The sequence below is a fragment of the Callithrix jacchus genome, chromosome 1 (genome assembly GCF_049354715.1).
Source record: "Callithrix jacchus isolate 240 chromosome 1, calJac240_pri, whole genome shotgun sequence".
In the NCBI taxonomy this organism is placed as follows: Eukaryota; Metazoa; Chordata; class Mammalia; order Primates; family Cebidae; genus Callithrix; species Callithrix jacchus.
Genome location: NC_133502.1, coordinates 26,988,509 through 27,015,760, shown reverse-complemented (window position 1 = coordinate 27,015,760; position 27,252 = coordinate 26,988,509). Strand labels below are relative to the sequence as shown.

At 48.7% G+C, this 27,252-nt stretch overlaps 1 protein-coding gene and 2 pseudogenes across 5 annotated transcripts in view; 2 read left to right on the top strand and 1 right to left on the bottom strand.

Annotated features, from left to right (window-relative positions):
* The window catches only part of SOX1 (SRY-box transcription factor 1), a 703,575-nt gene that overhangs the window by 640,008 nt on the left and 36,315 nt on the right, over window positions 1-27,252 (bottom strand). The window lies entirely within an intron of this gene.
* On the top strand, window positions 17,448-17,757 carry LOC128930673 (protein PET117 homolog, mitochondrial pseudogene; annotated as a pseudogene).
* Window positions 17,941-27,252, top strand: part of LOC100406647 (cysteine-rich protein 2-binding protein-like) — a 32,452-nt pseudogene continuing 23,140 nt past the window's right edge.

Sequence of the window (27,252 nt, the reverse complement as noted above, 5' to 3'; positions counted from 1 at the left end):
AGGCAAAGCCACATCAGTAGAATTCTTTCCAAATCTTTTCTCTCTCAAACCCTGGCTTTTGAAAATCAGATTGTTTTTAGATACTGCCTGTGCAGTAGAATTTAATGACCAGTTTAAAATTTAATGATGAACAATGATCTCTTTGCTCTAATCTAGAGTCATCTGACGTAGACTGGGATGAGGAAACGGAGGCATCCGGAGAGCAAAGCCCATGGAGGTGCCTGTGCTCAGGGGTCCACGGGGGCTGCCACAGCGCCTGCAAGGTCTCAGGGATAAATGCCTCTGACCCGTGTGTGGGGCACCTTTGTCACTTCATGCTATGCCCACCCTGCCCCTGGGGCCAAATGCCTCTGATTGGAGGAATGGCGTGTCCAGGGCACAGAGCAAGGATGCCTGGGACGACGGGCATGCCAGGTGGCATTTGAAGAGTAATACTTTGCTGCCAGAGGCTTCCAGCACCACTGGGACATCGGACGCAGAACAGGCAGGCTCTGGAACATGCAGATGCATAGGTATGCAGACATGGATCTGATACGAGCATACATCTACAGAGGCAGAGACAGGCCAGGACTCAGCCCGTGCACATGTGGTATTGATTCGTGTGCACCCACACTGCCCCTGAACTCCTCACTGTGATTTGGGGTGAGGAGGAGGGAAGCCATTGGCCAGTGCACCCTAACGGGTCCATGCACCCTCTGCTCCAGTCAGCACAGATACTGGGGTGCTTCCCTGCTTCCTGACAGACCATATACTGTCAGGTGTCCAATACTGATGGGCATCCACACCAGGCTTCTCTGGGTAGATGGGAAGTGACCCGGTGTGGGAGGGGATGACAAGCTTCTGCCATCATTCTCAGGGGGCACCTCATCTGAGCCACAGAACCCAGAAAATGACTGCAGGGACTCACCTTTCAATTCCCCCAGGGACTGGGCATTATGGGTACCAAGATGGGCACTCAGGAGAGGCTGATTCTGGACCCACATGGATGGGGTGGGCGCTTAGGGGCCCTGTGGGAACAGCTGTTTGGGAGCAATCTGAAAGCCGAGGAGTGGCCCGGGAAGAAATTCCACTTATTTCATCCTGAAGGAAGTGCCATGAACAGGGACTTTCACAGTCCCCACCGGCACATCTAATTTGCAGATCCAAAGCTCCCGTTTGGTAAAACTTAGTCAAGTCTTTGTTTCAGCAACTTTTCCCATTCAAACCATAAAAACTCAAAACCTGTTTTTCAAATATTTTAGATGACACATTTAGAGTTCGCATACGCTGAGAGCAGTATATCTGTCATTTTATATGCGATCTCCAGATGAAGGGATGAGAAACTACACTTTGGACTGAGTGAAGGGGGAGGGATTAGCCGTGTGTGAGAGCAGATATGTGTATTTTCTCACCAAAGATGTGAAATTAAACTTCTCCTAAACTGTAAAAAAAAAAGGGGGGGTACTGAAGAAAAGTGCAGGAAAGCCAAATCTGGGTGTCCCAGCTGGAGTCAAACAGGTGGACGAAGATTCCTGGCCGGGAGCCTTGGCGGAAGGAAGGCTCAGGGTGCGGGGCTGTGATCCATCCACCAGGCCTGTCCTGACCTCAGGCAAGCTGCTTCCTCTCTGACTGTAAAAATGAGGTCAGCCCCTGCTGCCCCACGGCTGCTTATCTCAAGCACTGGAGACAGGTAGCCTGTGCTTTGCACAGGCCAGTGCGTGGTGGGCCTTAAATAAGAAGACACTATGCCCCCAGCAGCACTCCATGACGGACGGGAAGCACGCTGGCCACAAGAGCAGGGGCAACATCTCAGATTCCCGAACTTCACCAAAGCAGAGCCCAGGTGGTGGGCGATGCCCCTCAGGGTTCAATGTGGCTTCACCAACGGGCTCGAGCAGGAATCCCACCTCCCAGGTTGCACAAAATGAAGACAGCCAGCCAGTCCCAGCCCCAGTCTGCTCACAACTGGGTCTGCTACTGTCTTCCCCACTTAAAGGAGGGAGAAGCTGAGGCTCAAATGGCAGAACCAGAATCAGAAGCAGAAGCCAGATCTCATCTCCGGGGGGACACCTGCCATAACCAGGTGTGGCCAGTGGTCAGGACCTGCCTGGAAGGAGGTGCCCTGGTTTCTGGCCCCTTCGAGAGGTGAGCGTCAGCAGAGCCAGGCCCTGGGCCTCACTGGACCTCTGACCGGCCATGCAGCCATGGGAAGCTGCCCCTCCTCTGAGCATCCTCCCCTCCTCAACAACAGCAGTACTGGCCCAGGGGCAGCTGGGGGCTCCAGCACACAAAGCTCTGGGGTCCCCTCCTCATCTCTTACCTCTAAAGAAACCATAGACCATCCTATGCTTGTTTCAGACTCTATGGTGGGAGGGTGAGTGGAAGAAGGATGTGTACGCAGGTAGCCTGGCTTCTCAGTCCTCAAGGAAGATAAGGTTTCTAACAACAGGACATCAACAGAGAGAGTTGGGAGCTTTGACTGAACGCACTGCCAGACACTGGGGGTAGACAGTAGCCCTAGCTGGCTTTTCCGCCCACCCAGCCAGCAGAGCTTAGGCCATGAGCTTGCTGGACGACGGGGTCAAGGGCGGACGGCAGACTAGATGAATGGGCAACCATTGAGGCCTTCGCTGCTCTTCCTCCTCCTCAAAAGCCGTCCCCTAGAGCCACCAACTTTAATAGTACACAAACATGCTATTTAATTTTAAAAAGAGAACAAAGTAAAGCTCCTCAAAATGGAAAACAGATGTACACACAGAACAGTGGGTGGCCCGCAACCCATGAGAAAGCAGGCACGTGTCTCCGGGCACTGTGGCCGCCGGCCTTCACCGCATCTCACTGCCCATGCCGTCCACAGGATGGCCAGCACCTCAGTGCTCAGTTAAATGACTAAGTGCTTTACACACAAATGCATCTCTGGAGTAGGGACGCAGCCAGATCTGTGCACACTGCCAACACACAGCCTGAAGCAGGCAAGAGTCAGGAATGCCATAACGGAGCAGAGTCGGTTCTGTCTGCACTGGAACTTCCAAGAAGAGCAGACAGTGGCTCAGCATGACCGAGGTTTGGACTGGCCCACCACAGGGCCAGTGATGGTCCTGGGAACATGAGTGTCCATCCTGGCTGGCAGCAGCAGGCTCTGGGTCTCCGAGCGCCTGGGCCAAGAGGTCACACAGAGGCTGCTCCTATGGCTGTAGCGGGGCCCTCACAGCACCCCAGGGGGAGTTGAGGATGTGGGCACAAAGTGGCTGTCTCAGCCACACACAGGCCACAGGGCCCCAGTAGTCAGAGACCACAACTGTGCTTCCAAGCATGACCCGATCATGTCAGGGAGCTCTCTGCCGATGCACGCCCACCACACAGGCCGCTGCGCACCCTTGACTCCTCTCCCACCTCAACTCTCCCAACGTCTTACCAGCTTCATTCCTTCCCACGCCACCCCAGTCCAGATGCTGGTCCCAGCCACCACCCATCGCTTCCTACTGGGCATCCTCCCAAGCCCCGTGGGGCCCACCACTCACTCATTTATCATCCATACTGCAGGCGATGTAATGCCTAAGACACAGACCATGTCCCATCTCTGTCTCTCTCTGACACACACACGCACGCACACGCGCACGCACACGCACACGCGCACGTGCACACACGCAGTCACACACGCACGCACGCGCGTGCACACACACACACACGTCACTCACCAACTGTGTCTCTTTGGGTCATAGGATCAAGTCCAGACCCCATCACCTGGTCCACAGCCTGGTCTTTGTGTCTCTCCAGTCTCACACCAGGCCACTGCCCCACTCTTTTCCTGCAGCCACCTAGAATGCCTGCTGGGAAAGGTCTGACCTGCCGCAGCCCTCACAGCGGCCACCATCCTTAGCATAGGATGTTCCCCATCTCACACCCAGACCCATGCCTGCCCCTCACCAGCACTCACAGAGCAAACCATGGAGCTCCTCTCAGGCACCATTGGACGCTCCCTCCCCCAAGGGTTGTCCCCTCCAGGGCTCTGCAGTGGTTCTCCTGATGGGACACCTCACATTCTTGCTCCTGTTCAGCACCCCAGGGCAGGTGCATGCTCACCCCACTTACAACATACACTCCAGCCATGCCCCTGGAGGAGGAAGACACTGTTATCACTAAGTGTTTACTGCATGAAAGGAGGAAGGAGGGGAGGATCCTACTTCAAGCAAGTCCCTTTGCTCTCAAGAGGGCACTGATACTGCTCCTGACCGCATCGGGTCCCGTCTGAGCTAGAGAGGCTGTGGAGTGTGACACTCCCCATGTGAGAAAAGAGAAGCACGTGTGTGTTTATGTGCATGCGTGTATATGGCCCATCTATATCCACATCTAGTCTGCATCTATACTCGAATCGTCATTCAGACATGTTGCAGGGGTTTCGAGTGAGTCACAAGGATTCGTTAGCCCTAGGGAAGAAGCGCGTGTGAGGGATCAGATTGGGGAAAGACTTTTAGTTCTCATGTTTTATTACTTACAACTATTCTGTGTTCTAAAAGTGTGATGTTTAACTGGAAGTCCCTCCCACAGAAATCAATTTCAAAGAATTGCAAAGAATTAAGAAAGAAATAAAATGCTTCCAAATAGGAAAAGAGAAGTCAAGCTAACTGTCTTGCTGACGATGAGATTCTATGCCTAGAAAACCCTGAACATGCTGCCAAAGGCACCTGGAACTGAGAAACAACTTTAGTGAAGTTTCAGGATACAAAATCAATGTACGAAAATCAGGAGCATTTCTGTTCACCGGTGACATTCAAGCTGAGATCCAAATCAAGAATGCAATCCCTTTTACAATAGCCACACACAAAAACAATGCCTAGGAATGCATCTAACCAAGGAGTTGAAAGACCTCTACAAGGGGAACCACAAAACACTGCTAAAAGAAATCGTACATGACACAAACAAATGGAAAAAAAATCCCGTGTCATGTATCTAAAGAATCAATGCCATTAATATGGCCATACTGCAGTGCCATCTGCAGACTCAATGCTTCCCATCAAGCTACAAATGTCATTTTCCAAGAATTAGGAAAAGTTCTAAAATTTATATGGAAAAAAAGCTTGAATAGCCAAAGCAATCTAAGCAAAAAGAAAACTGGAAACATCACATTACCACAAACTATGCTATAAGGCTACAGTAAACAAAACAGCATGGTACTGGTACAAAAACAGACACATAGATCAATGGAACAGAACAGAGAACCCTGAAATAAAGCCACACATGTACAGCCATATCATCTTTGACAAAATCAACAAAAATAAGCAATGAGAAAAGGGAACCCCATTCAATTAATGGTGCTGGGCTAGCTGGATAGTCATATGCAGAAGAATAAAACTGAATCTTTACCTTTTACCATATACAAAAATTGACTCAAGATGAACTAAAGATTTAATGTAAGACCTCAAACCATAAAAATCCTAGAGGAAAACCTAGAAAACACCATTCTGCACCTCAGTCTTGGGAAATAATTTATGACTAAGTCCTCAAAAGCAACTGTAACAAAAACAAAAATTGCTAAGTGGGACCTAATTAAACTAAAAAGCTTCTATACTGCAAAAGAAACTATCAACAGAGTACACAGACAACCTACAGAATGGGAGAAAGTATTCACAAACTATGCATCCAACACAGTTCTAATATCCAGAATCTATAAGGAACTTAAACAATTGAACAAGCAAAAAACAAATAACCCCATTAAAAAGTAGGGGAAAGGACATGAACAAACACTTCCCAAAAGATGACATATGAGGTGGATGGGTCACTTGAGGTCAGGAGTTCAAGGTCATCCTGCCCATCACAGTAAAACCCCATCTCTACTACAATGCAAAAAACAATTAGCCAGGCATGGTGGCAGGTGCCTGTAATCCCAGATACTCGGGAGGCTGAGGTGGGAGAATCACTTGAACTCAGGAGGCAGAGGTTATCTTCAGCTGAGATCGTGCCATTGCACTCCAGCCTGGGTGACAGAGCGAGACTCCGTCTCAGAAAAAAAAAGAAAAAGAAAAAGACTTATGTGTGGCAAAAAAAACATATGAAAAAATGCTCAGCATCACTAATCATTAGAGAAATGCAAATCAAAACCACAATGAGATGCCATTTCATACCAGTCAGAATGGAGATTATTAAAAAGTAAAAAAAAAAAAAATTAAAAACAGGATCTGGAGGTGCTGTGGAGAAAACATGCTTGTACATTGTTGATGGGAATGTAAATTAGCTCAGCCACTGTAGAAAGCAGTTTGGAGATTTCTCAAAGAAGTTAAAACAGAACAACCATTCAGCCCCGCAATTCCATTACTGGGTATACATCCAAAAGAAACCAAATTGGTCTACCAAAAAGATACACGCACGTGTCTATTCACTGCAGCGCTATTCACAACAGCAAAGACATGCGAGCAACTTCAGTGCCCATCAACAGCAGGCTGAATAAAGAAAACGTGGCACATATACACCATGGAATACTACGCAGCCATAAAAAAGAATGAAATCATGTCCTTTGTAGCAACATGAATGCAGCTGGGGGTCATCATCCTAAGAGAAGTAATGCAGGAACAGAAAATCAAATGCCACATGTTCTCGCTTGTGAGAGGCATGTAAACGATAGGTACTCACAGTCATAAAGATGGCGACCGTAGACACTGGGACCACTACAGTGGGGAGGGAAGGGCTGGAACACTGGCTACTGTGTGCTCTGTCTAGTACCTGGGTGACAGGTGACAGGATCCATCATCTCCTAAACCTCAGTATCACACAATGTACCCAGGTAACAAACCTGCATATACACCTCCTGAACCTAAAATAAAAGTTAAAGTAGGCTGGGCGCAGTGCTCACGCCTGTAATCCCAGCACTTTGGGAGGCTGAGGCGGGTGGATCATGAGGTCAAGAGATCGAGCCCATCCCGGTCAACATGGTGAAACCCTGTCTCTACTAAAAATACAAAAAATTAGCTGGGCATGGTGGCGCGTGCCTGTAATCCCAGCTACTCAGGAGGCTGAGGCAGGAGAATTGCCTGAACCCAGGAGGCGGAGGTTGTGGTGAGCTGAGATCACGCCATTGCACTCCAGCCTGGGTAACGAGCGAAACTCCATCTCAAAAAAAAAAAAAATGTTAAAGTAATAAAAAATAAGTAAATAAATAAAAACATGCTTTTATAGGGACAACACAATCTAGATAAAATTCTCTCAGTTGAGCACATATATTTCTACATTAAAGCCTGATTAAAACACACCATTCACCATGTGTGGGCCCTGAATAATAGGAAAATCTAGAGGCAGCAGAAATAAGGCAACAAATAAATTCTCTAAATATCATTAAAACCACAGTTTTTACAACTCAACTGGACAGGTGAATATTTTGCCTGCACACGATCAGCTAAATTCTTCTATTTTACCAACCAGAGAAAAATGCAGCCACATTTTAGACACCAGTAAATGTGCCAGAATTACTTTCACGTTTCTTCCTTCCTAAAAGATGTTATCTAAAATCAAATCTTTCGTGATAATTTTACCAGTAAAGTCTCTACAAAGTTTTAAGTTGTAATAAACTGAAAAATGTGAGATTAAAAAATAGGAATTATAACTCTTAAAATAGTCATGACATTTTGTCTCAAATCTGACACAAGCAAGACCGTTTTACTGAGCATGATGGTGGGATGTGGAAGATTCCTAAGATCCTGTCTGCAGCCTCTGTCTAGAGAGTCGGTGCCGTGCTGGGCTGGAGGAGACACTCAGCTTGGTCCTTGGCAAGCTGGCATGCAGTTTCAGAGGGGCCGTGTGCGCCCTTAGACGGGGGACAGTTTTGAAATAAAGTGAATAACCTGATCAGTCTTGCTCTGTCCCTAGATGATTTCACAGAATGTTACAAATTTGAATAAATATACATATAAGCATACAACTAAATAAATTTCCAGTTCTAAATTAGTATAAGGATTTAAGTTAGGAAAGCAAAGAAATGCTTGGGATGAAATTCATCTAGGTGCAGAATGGAAATAGAGGGAGAAATTCAAAGAGATGCAGACAGAAATACAACTCCGGGAGGGGAATATTCCAAAAGGCGTAAGGGGCCCCTGCGTAAGACACACCAACAAGATGGCGACCTGGAGGAGGGTGGAGAGCGGCCGCTCTGAAGGAGACCCTGTGTGCAAAAATGTCTACGAGGCAAAAATGTCTGGGAGGACATGGATGCAAAGTGCCACTGGTGTGGAGGGGAACGACACACAGTGTGTGACCAGCCACCCCCAACTACAAGGGTTCAGCCCCACTCAGTGACATATCTACACACATCAATTCAGCTTTCGTAGATGAAAGGCTGAAAGCATCACTTTGCTGATCCACTAGGAAGCAATTAAAAAGGAGAAATTCCAGACTCTATAATAATTAGGTTTTTTTTAATTGAGATGGAGTCTGTTGCTTAGGGTGGAGTGCAGTGGTGTGATCTCAGCTCACTGCAACCTCCACCACCCCGGTTCAAGCAATTCTTCTGCCTCAGCTTTCTGAGTAGCTGGGATTACAGGCACTCGCTACCATGCCTGGCTAATTTTTTTTATTTTAGTAGAGCTGGGGTTTCACCATGTTGGCCAGGATGGTCTCAAAATCCTAACCTCAAGTGGTCCACCCACCTCGGCCTCCCAACGTGCCGGGATTATAGGCATGAGCCACCATACCTGGCCTATAATAATTATCTTAGCACATTCTAAAAACAGAGAAGAAAAAAAAATCATTTTATTCTAAATTCTTCAAAATGACAGCAAGTATACAGCCTGTATTGCAGAGTCTGGGCCACGTAGCAGAAGTGGCCTTAGCTCTTCCAGAGCTTCGAGGCCATGATGGGCTCATACAGGACAGATTTCGGACAGGTCCCCTAGGTGGCATCAGTCAAGCAAAGTCAGGAGAAAATGCCACGTGAAAGAAAGATGTAGGCTGCTTCCTCGGGCCAAGCAGGCACTCTTCTGAAGAGACCCAACCCCAGAAGGGGTCCTCCCTCCAGGTGAGGAAGCCCCTTATAAATAAATAGCTATTTATTCAGCCCCAGGAGCACATAGCAACGCTGGAAGACGCCCTGCAGTGCTCTGGTGAAGCCATTCGCTCCGACGGCGGCTGCGTTTCTCCCAAGCACTGCGGCTCCTCTGGGTTGGAGTTGTGCTGCCGTCCTGCCACCTGTAGTTTGACTCAAAGGGTAGACGCAACACAGGCTCAACCAGAACGTTTCTAAACCAGATTTTCACAGACTTCAGATTCTCAGACAAGACTCAAAAAGCAGGAGTCATCCGTCCATGCCTAGAGTCTGCATCCTGCTCCAAAGAGAGAGTGCGGCCCCCACGTCAGTGTCCAGCACACGCCACTGGCTCCGAGGTGCTCAGGACACAGCTTTGATACCCACTTTCTAGGTAAGAAAACTGAGCCCAGGTGTGTGAACTGCAATTGATGTCAGAGGTAATTTTAGTGTGACGCAAGCAGGCCTCCCCATTCCAATGTAGGCCTTGTTAAAATTGTAGTGAAAGCCACATATACAATTGACCACCTTCGCCTGCTGTAAGGGCAGAATGCACCCCGTGCTAACCCCTTCTCACTGGACAGCAGTCCTCTAGCACTGACCTGCAGAGACAGGGCCAGCCTGCCCTCCCCGCTCCTCCCCGACCCTCCTCTGCTGGCTACTCTGCAGGGCCTGGTGGTGGGTGAGGCCCCAGCCTCTTTGCCCTGACTCACCGGGGCGCTGGTGCAGAGCCTCTGCTCTGCAGCTCCTTGGGAATGCACCTGTCAACACTCAGGACACACCTGCGGCTGTAGGGGGCTCCTTTATCTGAGAGAAAGCCCTTTCCAGGGCAGAATTTCCTCTAAAGACTCCACACTCCGTCCAGGGGAAACAGCCTACATCTTTGTTTGATGTGACAATGTCCCCTGGCTTTCCTTCTCCAGGTGCCACTGCATTGTCTGACAGTGATGTGATGCATGCCTGATGCTTCCTCTCTTCTACTGTCGCTCAAGGTCCACAGTCTGCCAGTCCCAGGTGAGTGCACAGGAGGACCAAGTCCAGGTCCCACGTACCCAGGAACAGCGCTCACCTGCCCAGGCACTCGGCTCACCCAGGCACAGTGCTTGCCTGCCAGGTACAGTGCTCACTCACCCAGGCAGAGTACTCACCCTCTCAGGTATAGGGCTCACCTGTCCAGGTACAGTGCTCACCCAGGCACAATACTCACCCAAGCACAGTTCTTACTCATGTAGGCACAGTTCTCACCCAGGCACAGTACTCGCTCCCCCAGGCATGGTGCTCGCTCCCCCAGGCATGGTGTTCACTCCCCCAGGCACAGTGCTCACCCAGGCACAGTACTCACCCAGGCACAGTGTTCACCCAGGCACAGTACTCGCTCCCCCAGGCATGGTGCTCGCTCCCCCAGGCATGGTGTTCACTCCCCCAGGCACAGTGCTCACCCAGGCACAGTACTCACCCAGGCACAGTGTTCACCCAGGCACAGTACTCACCCAGGCACAGTGCTCACTCAGGTACAATACTCACCCAGGCACAGTACTCACCCAGGCACAGTGCTTACCCAGGCACAGTACTCACCCAAGCATAGTACTCACTCATCCAGGCACAGTTCTCACCCAGGCACATTACTCCCTCACTCAGTCACAGTGCTTGCCTGCCCAGGCACAGTATTCATCCAGACACAGTGCTCAGTACTCACTGCTCACCCAGGCACTGCACTTGCTCACCCAGGCACAGTGCTCACCTATCCAGGCGCAGTGCTTGCCAGACCCATGCCAGGCCCCACAGTGCCACTCAGCTCTGTGTTCTTCAGCAGTGATTTCATGCCCATCAATCACATTCTCACCATTGCCTTCCTCGTGCTCAGGGTGTCTACATGTTCCTTTCTAAAAGGGCAGGAGGGAGCTGCCTGGAGAGCGCTGCCTGGTGAGCCTGGGAGCACACATTCTGAGAAGGGCGAGAGCAACTCGTCCTAAGGGCGGGAGATAAACCGGCTGCAGCTTCGAGGCTCAGCAAGTTGCCTCCTGCCGGGTCTACAGCAACGCCCGGGACGTTCCAGCGTCTCCTCGCTAGATGGCGACGACCTCACAAGTTCCTAATCCGTTGAGCTGGCACCTGTCCAGAGACCGGCAATGGCTTCCCCCAGTTTCTCCAGGGAGAATCCCGAGCAGTGCCTTGCCTTGTGGCTGAAGCCGCCCCGTACGGTCCTCACAGGAGAGGCCGAAGCGAGAGCCTGATCTGGGCACGTGGACTAGAGGGCCCTCGCCTGCCCTCCCCTGAGCTGCGGTTCACACCCCTGCATTATCTGCCACGCAGAGGGAAAGGCGCCACCACAAACCACTGGCCAGCTCAGTGCAGCCAAGAAAAGCAAACCTGCTACAGACAGGAGCCCCCAGGTCCCTCACCGGACCCACCCTACCCTGAGCAGCTTGGGTATCAGGAGGCAACCAGGCCGCAAGACAGGGCCTTACAACAACACCCGCCCAGTGTGGCCAGCAACGGGGCCTGCTTCCCAACACTGAACCCCATATCATAAGGCGGCTTTATCATGTCCTCCACATCCCTGCTCCCCGTCACCCACTTCCTCTTCTCTCTTCCCCACTCTCTATTCTCCCCCTCCCCTCCTCCCTTCCCCACTATCTCTCCCTCCCCCTTCCCCAGTCTCTCTTCTCACTCTCCTCTCTCCCTCTCCCCTTCTTCTCCCCCTTCTTTTCTCTATCTCCCCCCTCCCCCTCCTCCACTCCTCCTGTCCCTCCCCCTTTTCCACTCTTCCCCCCCACTCTTTCCCTCCCTCTCTTCCCCTTTCCTCCCTCTCTCCTTCTTCCCCTCTCCCCCTCCTTCTCTCTCCTCTTCTCTCTCCCCCCCACACCCCTCCTCCACTCCTCCTGTCCCTCCCCCTCTTCCACTCTTCCCCCCTACTCTTTCCCTTTCTCCCTGTCTCTCCCCTTCTTCCCCTCTCCCCGCTCCTTCTCTCTCCCCCCACCCCTCCTCCACTCCTCCTGTCCCTCTAAAGCCTTCTTGAGTTGTTTCACAAAGAACACAAGGTGAAAACAGAAAATGTGGTGTTTCCCTTTTTTGTTCCCTGTAACGCTTTTGTCCGTCACTTCTTATTTGAACCTAAGGTTTTTCCCCATGGAATTTGAAAATGTTGGGTTTTTGTGCCACATATGCTCACAGGATGTGTGAATCTGGGCTACAAAATATAAATAACGTTTATAGTTGGTAACTGACAGTGTCAGGTAAATAACATGAACCCCAGGAGTTCTGCATCACACCTCGGAAGGCTCCCTGGCCGTGGCCATGGCATTTCCACTTGTGTCCTCCTAGTTCCCCGAAACCCCACTCCTCCCACCCAGGACCCTCATGGGATTCACTGGCCGTCCTGGGTCTTTACAGGGGAGACTGAGAAAGGGGCTGCAGCCTAAATAGAGTCTGTTCACTGCAGCTTTATCCACAGCGGCAGAACACACCCACACTCCCACAAAGGCGGCAGTGAAGGACAGAGCTGCCAACAGTGGGACAAGAAGGCTGGCCCAGCGCAGCATCGCCCGTGAACCGACGGGGCTGGCAGGTGCCTTACCCCTCCCCGGAGGCGCACCCACGTCCTGTGTGGACTTTCCGTCTGACCTCCCCCTGTGGCCCAGTCAATGCAGGGAGGGTGTTCGCTGTGCAGACCTGCCCCCAGCAATGTGGACACATGACTCCGGGGAGCCGGCTGCCCATTCTTGTGTACCTGTGAAAGCCGGGGCTCCCTACACACCATGGACTCCAAGGAACCTGGAGACAGCCCTAGCTGTGCCCACAGGGAGTGAAGAACTAGTGAGGGGGACTAGTGGGCACCTAACGACCCCAACCCTGATGTTCTGGGATTTCACAGGTCCTGGATGCTGCGTGCTAGGAAGACAGGCACCAAAAAAGAACCTCCACATTAAAAGCCATTCAGGATCCTGGATCCCAGGCACCAGAGTCAAATGCAGGAGCCAGAAAATCCCCTCTGACTGTGTCTTTCAGACCTCCAGCCCAGCACTAAACAGGAACGCGTAGAAGCAGATGCCGGCAACCTGCAGCCCTGACAGCATCCCAGGTGGCAGCATCCCAGAGGACAGCACCACTGGCCCCTCAGAGCAGCCTAGCCAAAGGCAGGTGCTGAACCAGGCCTGGAAACTGGACAGAAGCCTTCCTGGTGGGCAGGGTGGGCAGGGTGATGCAGGCTCAGGACTCACTGCTTTCAGTCCTGGTCACTGAGTGATTTCAGTGGGGTCTGGGGAATTGGGGCTGTCCCTGAGTATCAGGTGCCTCCCCTGGGGTGACCACAGCAGGGGGACAGTGGCCAGTGAAGTATGAGCCATGTGAGGGCCCAGAGGAGGAGGTGGCAGGGCATGGGCTCCAGATGGTGGGTTTGCATGTGACAGGCATGCTCATAGATGAGGTCATCACTATCGAGGAATCAACCGACCCTGGGAGGGGCCGTCCCTCCAGGCTCAGCAAAGTCAAAGCCTCAGAAATAGAGAATAGAGAAAGACATGGTGACTGCACCCCAGGCCACACAGCTGGAGAGTAGCGGAGCTTGGGGAGCAGCAGAGCTTGGGGAGCAGCAGTGCTTGGGGAGCAGTGGAACTTGGGGAGCAGTGGAGCTGGGGCTGCCTGTGCTGTGAGCCCAGGCCTCCAACCCCAAGCACCCAGCCTCCATCAGGAGACAGCCACCCCAGTGACGCTCCCCCACCTTCTGAGCCATGAGCACCTAAGAACCCCTGAAGGTCACCAATGCCCCAGAAATCTTGTCTTGAGACCTGCCAAAAACACATAGTGGAGGAACATCCAGAAGCTGCCGCAGTGAGTGTTGAGGTGAGGAATGGCAGTCGCCGCGGCAGCCAGGGAATTTCCTGCAGAAAAAGAGCACCTCACCCCACCTGCCCACACGCTGCAGAACAGCACAGCACCTGCCTCCTCACACGTGCTGCAAGGAGGCTTCACGGCGCCAGACAACCCAGAAAGCGTGGCGAGTGAAGGCCCTATCCAGAAGCCATTATCCCAGGAGACGAGTGTGATGAAATCAGTTTCTGTGAGTATTAGGAGGGTTCACTCAGAGTTAAATTGCCATCTTTGACACACATAACTCACCCCAAAGATACTAACTCAGGATCTCTGCGAGTTGTGCAGATGCTTCAAAGGAAGGAGTCAGAGGAAGTCTCACAAAAGTCTATGCAGTGCGCTGCCCATCTCTTAGCTTTCCCTGAAGTTAAGCGCTTCCTGGGAGCTTGTACAGCTGAAGGCTGAACGGCACGCCTCAGTGGAGAATTGTCCTGATACCCACTTTGATTGATAGCACCTATCTCTGATAAAGGGTACCCTTCAAGGTACAGTCAGCAGTTACACAGAGACAGAGGCAAGAATCTTGTCCACCCCCACGAAACCAGGATCACTGGACGTAGACAAGTGGGACATGAACTGAAGCTTAAACTGTTGACTTTTCCTTAGAGAGCTCAAGGGACAGTATCCGCTTGTTTACTATTTGGTGGGATCCATGATGCATTTGAAAGCCACATGCGGTCATTTGCTGTACCCCAGTGCCAGGCTGGTAGGAATAAAGGAATGCCAGTGCCCAGGATGAAGCTGGCTCTCGGGGATCCTGGCTCCCTCCTGTGGGTCCCCCTCACCATTGGGCAGGAGCTCCCTGGTGGCATCTCCCATACTCTCTGGAGGTTCTGCATGGGGGGCTTTGCCCACACTGTGGTCACCATTGAAAGAAGGCTTCCATGCACAAGTCTCACCAAAGGCTCCCTACGCGAAAGCCTCCATTTTGCATCCTGTATGCCCCTCTTGAGAGGAAATCAAATTATTTCACCGTTTCTTGCATGTAGGTTCAAAGGCTGGTGCTTGGCATTCCAGAGCCTCCCTCGTACAGCTCACTTCAGCATGTGGCGCCTCTCGGCACCGAAAATGAAGGAAGCCTCCACAGAAATGGATGGAAGTGGAAATATTGTGACACACTTAGGCACGACACTGCCGGAGACACATGCAGTGACAGCAATCAAGGGACGGACGCCAACATAGAGGCGTGTACACAGCAGCGGCTCATCCAGAGCCACCAGGAGGGAGGCGGCCAAGAACAGAGCTGCCAACAGCCGAGCGGGGAGGTGGTCAGCCGGTGGCCACTTCCGCAACTCATTTAACTGCCTTTTCTATGCGTCAGAAACACCTTGGAGGACCCTCAGTAAAGGCCTCCTGGATCGAGATGGCCTCCATGCAGAAGCCCCAATAAGGTAACTACGTTTTTAAAACCCAGATGCAGTTCAAAAAAACGAAATTTCAACATTGAACTACATGTGCTTCTGATAATCATATCTTGTTCCCAACACCATGAAAGCATTGGGAAGTTTCGGCCCCAAACAAATGGCATCACATGACCTTTGAGGACCAAAACCTTCGTGCCTTTCTGACTCACCAGAGTCCATACAGGAAAAACTGCAGGTTTCTGTACTAGATGTGCAGGAGTCTGAACGTTCTGATGGGGTGGGAAGGAAAGTGAAAGAAAAGAACCGTTTATTGAACACACCTGATGCATCGGGCCCTGCACTGGCCGCATTAAATACATTGTTTCACGAAGGCTCTGCCTAAGGCATTTCTCTAGAGTTCTGGGGGGAAATAAAAGAATGTGTATTTGTTGAAATATGATTGGCATACAGTAAATGGCATTTATTTAAATTGTGTGACTTGAGTTTTGACATAAACATATGCCTACGAAACCATCACCACAATCAAGAGAGTGAGCACGTCCGTCAGCCCAGAGCTTCCTTGGCCTCCTTTCTCATCCTTCCCTCCCCTCCCCACACCCCTGCCCTATTTTCTGTCCCTGTAGTTTAGTTTACATTTTCCAGGATTTTGTATAAATGAAAGCATAAAGGATGCATCCTACTGCCTGGCTGCTTTCACTCAGCAGGATTACTTTGAAATTCATCCACGTTGTTGTTAAGTATCAATATTTATTCCTTTACATGCCTGAGTAGTATTCCATTGCACGTGTATTAGTCTGTTTTGTGTTGCTATAAAGGAATACCTGGGGCTGGGTAATTTATAAATGAAGCAGGTGTAATTGGTTCACAGTTCTGCGGGCTGCACAAGCTTAGCACCGGCATCTGCCCAGCAATTGAGAAGGGCTCAGGAAGTTTCCAATCATGGCAAAGAGGGAGCATGAGAGACGGGGGAGGAGGTGGCAGGGTCCCTTTACCAACCAGCTCTCCCCTGAACTAAGAGAGTGAGAATCACTCATGGCCATGGGAAGGTCACCAAGCCACTCGTAAGTGACCCACAACCATGACCCATACACTTCCCAGGAGGACCCACCTCCAGTACTGAGGATTATATTTCAATGCAAGCTTTGGAGGGGACAAATTCCAAACTACATCAGTGCAGTATGTCACAGTTTGTTTACCCCATTGCCTGTTGAGGGGCACTTAGATTGTTTCACTTTGGGCTATTACAGAGGCTGAGCATTTGGCTGCGTGCAATGGCTCATGCCTGTAATCCAGCACTTTGGGAGGCTGAAGCGGGTAGATCACCTGAGGTCAGGAGTTCAGGACCAGCCTAGCCAACATGGTGCAACCCTGTCTCTACTAAAAATATAAAAATTAGCTGGATATGGTGGTGAGTGCTTGCAATCTCAGCTACTCAGGAGGCTGAGGCAGGAAAATGGCTTGAATCCAGGAGGCAGAGGTTGCAGTGAGCAGAGATCATGCCATTGCACTCCAGCCGGGTGACAAGAATGAAACTCCATCTCAAAACAACAACAACAACGACAAAAAAAAAAAAGACTGAGCATCCATGTACCAGTCTGTTTGGATATACCCCTTTTGAGTGGATACCGATAGTGGAACGGCCACTCTGTGGCGGGCATATGTTCAACCACTTAGGAAACTGCTCATTTGCCATCTGCGTGTCTTCTTTAAGTGTTTCTTCTATATTCTAAATATATGTTCTTTATTCGATGCATGGTTTTCTCCTAGTCTGTGCCCTAACTTTTCATTCTCCAAAAAACATCTTTTGAAAAACCGATGTTCTTAATTTGTATGACGCTTAATTTGTCAATTTTTTTCTTTTATAATTCTGTTTTGATAATATGCCTCAGAAATCTTACCTAATTTAAGGTCATAAAGATTTTCTTATGTTTACTTCGTGCAGTTTTATAGTTTTAGGTTTTACATTTAGAAGTGTGATCTATTTTGAGTTCAGCTTTGCTTGTGGTGTGAGGTATGAATTAGACTTCCCTTTTGTAAATGGATGTCTAATTTTTCTGGAGAAATTTGTTGAAAAAACTATCCTTTCTCTACTGCATTGCCTTTGCACTTTTATCAGAAATGAATTATCGGGGATCGAGCCTAGGCCGAACCGGTGGCGGCGCGGAATCTGCGGCTGCCCCCGTGCCTCAGGCGGGCGGGAGAAAGAGGCCACGGCAGCCAGTGTGGGCATGTCGAGGACCTCGAAGGTGATGCTGGACCTGTCGGGGCTGCTAACGGCGGCCACAGTGGCCGGCGTACCTGTGAAGCAGCGGTGGGACCAGCAGAGGCTTCATGACGGAGTTATCAGAGACATTCAGAGGCAAAATCGGAAAAAGGAAAACATTCGTCTTTTGGGAGAGCAGATTAAATTGACTAAGCAACTTGAAGCAGAAAGAGAGATGTTGTTGGCAAAAGAATCTCAAAAAACGACTTGAATGTGAACTATCGATGGGACAGACAACATGAGTGTGTGTGTGTGTGTGTGTGTGTGTGTGTGTGTGTGTGTGTGTGTTGACGGAGAGTAGCTTAGTGGCGTCTTCATCTTTTTTTGGTCACTGTCCTTTTAAAGTTGATCAGATAAAGGACAGTGGATCATATATTGTAAATTACTGCTTTCAGTGTCCCTTCTATCTGAATAAAGGAGTGTGGGCAGACGCTCTTTGGAAGAGCTTTGTCTGTATGAGCCTGGTAGAAGCTCTGCTAAGGTCACTGTCCAGAGCTTAGGGTTGTTACCGAGAAGCACTCCTGAACTTGTGAGAAGGAAGGGATGGAGAGTAGCATCCACCTGAGTAGTCTGATTAGTCGGCACGGTGACGAAGCCACGAGAACACCGACCTCAGAAGGACTGGAGGAAGGTGAAGTGGAGGGAGAGTCGCTCCTGATTGTGGAATCTGAGGATCAGGCTCAGTGGATTATCACACGACCAGAGTGGGGATTCCCTCAACAGTGATGAAGGAGGCGTGTCGTGGATGGAGGAGCAGCTGCCCTACTTCTGTGACAAGTGCCAAAAACGGATACCAGCCACTCAGCTGAGGGAACAGCTCAGTTACCTTAAGGGTGATAATTTTTTAGGCTTACTTGTTCAGATTGCTCAGCAGATGGCAAGGAGCAGCATGAAAGGCTGAAGCTGACATGGCAGCAGGTCGTCATGTTGGCGATGGACAACTTGTCTCTAGAAGGAAGTGGACGTCAAGGTTATTTCAGGTGGAAAGAAGACATCTGCGCTTTTATTGAGAAGCATTGGACTTTTTTACTAGGGAATAGGAAAAAGACGTCCACCTGGTGAAGCACTGTGTCAGGGTGCCTCAGCGTGGGAAGTCCCACGTATTTCCATTCAGGTGCTCAGGATTTGGAGAGTCGGGATGGTGCAAACTTGTTCATAACAAGCCCCAACAATGAGACCTGAAGGAGAGAAGCTGTCTGCCTTGATTTTGAAAATACAAGTAGCCTCGAAACCAACTTTAGATCCCTTCATGACTGTCGAGGGACTTAGAAAAGGGGCAAGTCGGAATCCTGTAGAATCTGCCACGGAATTACAAGAGAAAAGGTCTCGAACTCAGGAAGCAAAAGACGTTAGAAGAGCCCAAAAGGAGGCGGCTGCTTTCCTGACAGGAGCACGTCTTCTACCCCTGTAATGTTCATAAAACAAGGCCATAGGCCGGATGTGATTCTTGAAAAGGGAGAACTGATTGACTTTTCCTCCTTCAGCTCCTCTGACTGCACCCCGCAGACAAGCCCATCTCCTTCTCTGGATTGCTCTGCCCCTGGGACACCTGCCTCTCATTCTGCCATGCCTAGCTTGCTTTCAGAAGCAGATCTGATTCCAGATGTGATGCCCCCGCAAGCCTTGTTTCACGATGATGCTTAGATGGAAAGTGATGGAGTCATAGACCCAGGGATGGAGAACATTCCACCCCCTTCTGGGTCAGTGGCTTCTGGGCCAGTGGTTGGGGGCAGAAAGAAGGTCAGAGGCCCTGAACAGATAAAGCAGGAGGTAGAGAGTGAGGAAGAAAAACCCGACAGGATGGATATTGACAGTGAAGACACAGATTCCAACCCATCTTTGCAAACAAGGGCTTGAGAAAAGAGGAAGCCTCAGCTGGAGAAGGACACAAAGGCGAAAGAGCCCAAATATACTCCCATGAGCATCAGTGAGGAAAAGCTGTTGCCCAAGAGGCTGGAAGCTTGTCCCGGTGCGGTTGCCATGACTCCGGAAGCTCGGAGACTGAAGCGCAACCTGATTGTCAGACAAGCGAAAAGGGATAGGGGATTACCACTTTTTGACTTGGATCAATTTGTTAATGCTGCTCTTCTTTTAGTTGATGGGATTTATGGAGCCAAAGACGGAGGAGTTTCCAGACTTTCAGCTGGACAAGCCATGTACCGAACTACCTGTCAGGACTTCAGAATCCTTGACCGATACCAGACGTCCTTGGAAGGGATTTCAACACCAGACTACCAAGTTTTGTATCGCTTGGTAGGATCAGAAGATATGGCTGTGGACCAGACTATTGTCAGCCCTTATACCTCTCGGATCTTGAAACCTTATATCAGGCGTGATTGTGAAACAAAGCCACCCAAACTGCAGCTCCTATCACAGATTCGTTCCCACCTGCACAGGAGCAACCCTCGCTGGATGCCGGAGCCCGATGCACCTCTTGATTACTGTTATATGCAGCCATATCATATCTATCCCAACGATCAACTCCATGTGTCAGGAGTTTTTTTGGCCTGGCATTGACCTGTCTGAATGTCTGTGGTACCCAGACTTCAGTGTGGTTGTTCTCTATAAAAAAGTCATCATTGCACTTTGGGAGGCCGAGGCGGGTGGATCGCGAGGTCAAGAGATCGAGACCATCCAGGTCAACATGGTGAAACCCCGTCTCTACTAAAAATACAAAAAATTAGCTGGGCATGGTGGCGCGTGCCTGTAATCCCGGCTACTCAGAAGGCTGAGGCAGGAGAATTGCCTGAACCCAGGAGGCAGAGGTTGTGGTGAGCCGAGATTACGCCATCGCACTCCAGCCTGGGTAACAAGAGTGAAACTCCGTCTGAAAAAAAAGTAATCATTGCCTTTGGCTTCATGGTTCCCGATATGAAATACAATGAAACTTACTTGTCATTTCTGTTTGTCCACCCTGAATGGAGAAGAGCAGGGATTGCAACTTTCATGATCTATCATCTGATTCAGACCTGCAAGGGCAAGGACGTAACTCTTCACGTCTCAGCAAGCAACCCTGCTATGTTACTGTATCAGAAGTTTGGATTCGAGACTGAAGAATATGTATTAGATTTCCATGATGAATATTACCCATTGGAGAGTACAGAGTGTAAACATGTGTTTTTTTCTGAGACTCCAGTGCTGATGTGAATATAGCTTCCCACAGAGAACTGCATGCATTATTGGAGAACAGGTCTTTGTGAAGACGGAAAGGCAGTGACTGATTTCACAGGGAGCTCGGTCTTCTCTGTGGTTACGTGGTCCTTCAAATCTCCCAACCAGAGTGAGAAAAGTGGCATGCAGTGAAAGAAGCAGTGAGCAGCCCTTCAGCACAATCACCCTCCAGTCTTTCCGGAGATGCCTTCAGACAGCATCTCGGACTTCACAGTTAAATGAACAATGTTGTGGTCCTCCATCCACCTGACAGTTTGTAACAGCAAAACAGCATCTAACCTGATGCTCTTGGAGAGAGATAACCAGTCTGTTCTAACTTAAAGAATGAGAAAATGTGGGTAGCTATTAAAGATTCATGCAGCCCCAAAAGGCACTGTCCTGACATGGGATGATGAGAGATTATGAGATGGGTTTCATAAAAGGAATCCATGAGGCAGGTGGATCACTAGGTCAAGAGATCGAGACCATCCTGGTCAACATGGTGAAATGCTGTCTCTACTAAAAACACACAAAAAAAATTAGCTGGGCATGGTGGCGTGTGCCTGTAATTCCAGCTACTCAGGAAGCTGAGGCAGGAGAATTGCCTGAACCCTGGAGGTGGAGGTTGCGGTGAGCCGAGATCACGCCATTGCACTCCAGCCTGGGTAACAAGAGCAAAACTCCATCTCAAAAAAAAAAAAAAAAAAAAAAAGGAATCCAGCCCTGTGCCCGGCCATCGATGTATTGTCATTGAATCCAGGAGGATCTCTAGAGCACTGAAGTTCTGTTGTTTCTTCTGTTGACTTTGGTTACAGTCAGAAAAAATAAACTAGTTGTTTGTGTGTACCTGTTCTACATGTTCTACCTGTTCACATCTTCCTGCAGGGACTTTGGCCCATGGCCTGGGAGGTTGGTTTGGGATTGGGGTTGTTGGGTGGCCTGCCATTCACCTGGCCTATCCTGGCCCTTCTCATGCCCAAGACAGTTGCTTCATAGGAGTGGAGGTGTGGGTGATGCAAGTAGAACCCTCTGTAGATGTACCCTGTATGGTCTGTAGGACTGGATTGTTTGCTGTGTTTGTGGCTGTTGGAGATAGATTGTCAATCAGGTTGGTTGTGATCCAACAAGAACATGTCCAAAGGTATCAGATGTTCTCAAATAAAAAGCTTTCTTTGCACACACACAAAAAATGAATTATCCATATATGTGTGATTCTATTTATGTGCTCTCTATTCTCTTCCTTTGTCTGTCTCTCTGTCTACACCAAAACTACATTGTTTTGATCTCTGTAATTTTATAATCAATCATAAAATAGGAAGTGTAAGTTCTTCAGATTTTTTTCTCATTCTCAAATTGTTTTGGCTATTTTAGGTCCTTGGCAATTCCACATAATTTTGATAATCACCTTGTCAATTTATACCAAAAAATAATCCTGGTAGAATTTTAATTGGTATCATGTTAAACCTTCAGATCAATTTAGGGAGAACTGACATCTTAAGACTCTTAAATATTCTGATCCATGAACATGGTATATCTCTCCATTTATCTAGAGGTTCTTTAATTTCTCTTAGCAATATTTTAAAGTGTGCAGTGAATGTCTTACATATTTTTGTTGGATGTATTCCTAAATGGTTTACATTATTCGCTACTATTATGAATAGTATTTTTTTGTTTCTATGTGTCAGTTTCTAGTACCTAGACATTTTATATATTTTTGCATATTGACCTTATATCCTGCAACCTTGCTAAACTCACTGATTAGTTCCAGTGGCTGTTTTGAGAATCCTACTGGACTCTGAATGAAAGCCAGACTAAAAGGAGTCTATACTGTATTATTCCATTTGTGAAGCTCTAGAAAATATAAACTAATCTAGAGTATTTGCTGGGACAAAGGAGTGAAAGAAGAGGTTATGAAATGAAATAAGAAAACTTTTGTTTTTTATCAGCAACTGCATCTGCAATAAGAAAACTTTTGAGAGAAATTCATTTGTTCTTTTCATTGTGGTGATGGTTTTCATTTCTATACATTCATCAAAACTTAGCAAATTGTACGCTTTAAAGATGAACAGCTTATTGTGTGTTATTTAAGCCTCAAAAAGCTGTCTTTAAAAAAAAATAATAATAAATAAAAACTTTTGACAAGTTGGAACATCTTACTTTTCTAATATTATTGGTCCTAAAGAATTTACATCAAAGTTCATAGATTGCAGATCTGATCTTATTATAAATCATGGAACTTCTATTCCACAGACAGACTTCACCGTGGCTTTTCCACGACTGTAAATGGGTTCACCAAATGTAGTAGCATGTTCTGGAGAGTTCTTCTTAGATAGAGAGTTGGTCTCAAATGATGTCTTCTTTTTTTTTTTTTTTTTTGAGATGGAGTTTCGCTCTTGTTACTCAGGCTGGAGTGCAATGGCGCGATCTCGGCTCACCGCAACCTCTGCCTCCTGGGTTCAAGCAATTCTCCTACCTCAGCCTCTTGAGTAGCCGGGATTACAGGCACGTGCCACCATGCCCAGCTAATTTTTTGTATTTTTAGTAGAGATGGGGTTTCACCATGTTGACCAGGTTGGTCTCTATCTCTTTACCTCATGATCCACCTGCCTCAGCCTCCCAAAGTGCTGGGATTATAGGCTTGAGCCACCGCGCCTGGCCTCAAATGATACCTTCTAACAGAAACACCAGCATGCCATTTACACACAGAGAAAACACTCATGCATATTAATTTCTATTCCATGCCTAGACAGAAAACAGCAGAGAAACTCTATATTCTGAATTTTTTTCTTTTTAATCTAAAGTTAAGAACATTTTCTTCATTGTAGGAATCTTAAATGTTAGAGTGAATGTTGACATTGGAATAATAAGGTTTAGAAGGATGGAGAATGGGGAGGTGTATTAGTCTGTTCTTGAATTGCTCTAAAGAACTACCTGAGACTGGATAATTTATGATAAAAATAAATTTAATTTACTCACAGTTCCACAGACTGTACAGGAAGCATGACTATGGAGGCCTCAGGAAACTTACAATCATGGCAGAAGGCGAAGGGGAAGTGAGCACATCTTCACAGGGTGGAGCAGGGGAGAAACAGAGACAGGAGAGAGAAAGAGAGAGAGAGAGAAGGGGAGGTGCTGCACATTTTCAAACAACCAGATCTCATGAGAACTTCATCCCAAGAACAGCGAGGGGGACATCCATCCCCCTAATTTTTTCACCTACCAGGTCCCTCCATCAGCACTGGGAATTACAATTCAACATGAGATTTGGGTGGGGACACAAAGCCAAACCATATCAGGAGGGAAGTTTACTGGGATCCAGCCATGTGCCCGTGACTGCCAGCTGGGGTGTGGGCTTCACCCATCTTATCTTACCCCTGGGGAAGTAGCCACATGCTGTGAGAGCCTCACACTCACACTCTGCTAGGCAGCAGTGCCGATTGTAGGACCAAGTCTGAAAGCATCACCTCTACCCTCCTCATCACTACTTGTCCTGGCACAGAAGTGGCTTTAATGAAAGGCCTTAGAAAGGGCCTGGCAAAGCGAGGTGGGTCCATGAGTTCCCAGAAGCAGTGGCCTCTCAGGTCTCTACAGTGTATGGCACAACACACGTCCCTAAAAATTACCTTCTAGTTATGTGTGGTGCATAAGGGCTGGGTTCAATGAACATTTAACTGCCAATTTTGCCTAAGACACTGTGGGAGATGACAGCTAAGAGCCTTTTCTTTTGAAATTTATAAGTAGGAGGTTGGAAGTCAGAGACTCTACGACAATGAAAGGGAAGAGAGAAACTGAAATATTTTGTGTGCCATGATTATGATGACAACAGCAGCACTTGGGGGAGTGTTTGCTGTGCTCTAGGAACAATGCTAGGCCCTTAATAGATCTCTTATTTTTCTATCCTGTTGTGGCTTGAAAAATAATCATATGGTATCAGCATTGGACCTTCGAAGGCTGCTAATGCAACCTCCCATCAAAAGCGAGATTCTGTCCTGCTGATGGCATGCTGGCAGTAGGTTATCCAGCCTCTGATGAGGCATCTCCAGCAGTCATGTATGGAATATTGCGAGATGACCTGTGAAATCTGACCAGTCTGCATGCTGGGACAGAGGGCAGTATCAGCAGTTAGGAGATCACGGAACTTGCAGCAGTGTCCCAGAAAGAGAGGTGGACAGAACGGGAGGGAGCGGGCAGCTGTGGTGCCGCATGTGGACGGCACTTGCTTTACACTCTACCTCACCCTGCTGCTCCCTGCGGAGTCTTAAGCTCCCAAACCCAGTGCAGTGCCTGGCACACGGCTTCTCGGGAAAGATTCACTCACTGAATTGATGAAACCCAGGAGATGCAAGATTGCTTCTCTCAGATTCTGTCCTAAGACATGTCCGCAGGAAAACCAGTCCAAAATTCTTCCAGGTCAGAGCCCTATCATTTTTTTGGCCACTGCACCAGGCAACTAATGTCAGATATTGATCTTTGGAAAATGACTACACATTTTAAAGATCAAAGATGGAGAAACAGATTGGCAACATGGCTCACGGGCTGCTGAATGCCCGATCGTCGCTGAGACATAAAACATTTTGGAAATGAAGCACAGAGAACAAAGCCCGAGTGTGTGGTGTTGGGTTTTGTGCCAGAAAACACAGAATCCAAGTGACTTCTGGGTCTATTCCTGGCTGGCTGCTGGCAGAGACCTTTGTTGTTTCTGAGGCAACAATAGGAAGGGTTCTTTCTGTTTGCATATGGGTTAGTCAGCGTCAGGGATGCAGGCGGAACGTACAAAAGGAGCTTGCTGGCTTCTGTCCTTTCTAGACAAATGACCGGGATATTACCCATGCCTGTTAAGTAGACACACAGAGAAATTAAATTAGCTCTTCTGGGCCACGGAGAGCCGTCCTATCTCTTTCAAATCCAACTCACAGTTTAGCACAGAATAAAAGGGCTGAGTGGGGTTTCTGAGGATAGCCACACCTTCACAAGCAAACAGCTTCCCACACCCCACTGTCCACCTCCCGCCAATTCTGAGCAAACACTTGGCCACAGCATCCAGGGCAGCCACACAGCAGGGTCTATCCTGCCATCTCCATCTCTCACGTCTGAGTAATAATAAAAAATAACAAAAGGACCATTTTTGAGCATTTGCTATCAGTTACTCTGTGTGTGTGTGTGTGTGTGTGTGTGTGTGTGTGTGTGCACGTGCATGCGCGCGCGAGAGAGAGAACTTAATTGGAGATTTTGAAAAGCAGTTCTTTCTTTGTAGAAGAGTTACCTTACAAGAATAAAAGATTTCAGCAATGGAAAAATTCTGTACAGACAGTGAAGGCTTGAGGCACAAAGACAGATTTCCCTCTGAGCCACCCTGAGCTGAGATGTTTCTGCACGGTTGAGTTCATCCACTATTAAATCCATCTCTTCTGAGGCCTCTCTCGCTCACATGCTAATGTCATTTTCTCATTTAACAGATAATAGAATAGATATATGTCTATAACAAATTGTCTAGAATGATGCAAATATTCCATAAATATCCAGGTTTTTGTCAGGCCAGGATCCATCAAAGATTCCCAATTACCCTTCTGAAAGGGCCAGACACCAAATGCAAGCTGGAAACTGAGTCACGGAGCAAGAGCGCCTTCCAGTGTCCTTGGCCAATGACCGCATTCAGCATTTGCAGTAGCCATAGCCAGGGTGGAGTCCTGAGAAGCCACATCCGCTCTCACACTAGCCCATCAAACCCAAGTGGCCAGGAACACCTGCTCTGTGCCAGAATATGGAGCAGACAGGACGAGAAGGACATTCCCGGGCTCATGGAGTTAAGCAGCTGGGAGGTTAAGAAAGCATGATCACTTCTGCACTAGGAGAGAAATACTCTGTGACACAGATGTGCATGCTTTGTTGGGAGCAGAGTGAAAGTTGGGAGAGGGTTAAAGTTGGGGGATGAGAGAAGAGTGAAAGTTGCTGTAGAAGAGAGAGGGGAGGCCCTTCCATCGGCACGGGGAGGGGCCAAGGACACAGGTAGAAGGAGCCTGGGACACCCTGAGCTGGGAGGAAGGAGGAGGCTGAGGGCGCTGAGGCTGGCGTCGGGCATGCCGAGGGGGCACATCTGAACTTGCCCTATGACAGGAATTCAGGAAGCCACGCTGGGGCCACAAGAGCCACTCATGTCTGATGAGCAAGGGAAGGACCAAATGTTCCAAGGACAAGCGGCTCTTCCTGATTGACAGAAGCACACCCAATAATTATCAAGGAGTGACCACCTGGGTGGAGGGCAAAAGACACCCCTCACACCTGTCCCTGCCACCAGTGTGTAGACCAGCCTCATGAATCACCATTGCTCAAAGTTTCTTAAGCGTCAGTTAAACCCAAGATACCATGTAAGTGTTAGAGGAATAAGTAAAGGGCATACTTCACTGTTCTAGAGAAATTATTCAACTGGGCAAAATACGGTGCAAAAAACCATCTTGCCACAACCTAGAGACAACATGACCCTTGTGATACATTCTGGGCTGGCAACCCCACAACACACCACACACCACACACCACACACCACACACCACACGCCAGGAGGGCCGGGGAGTCTCCACTGCACTCCTCCTTCTGTGCACAAGGCCTGGAGCAGTGAGTAGAGC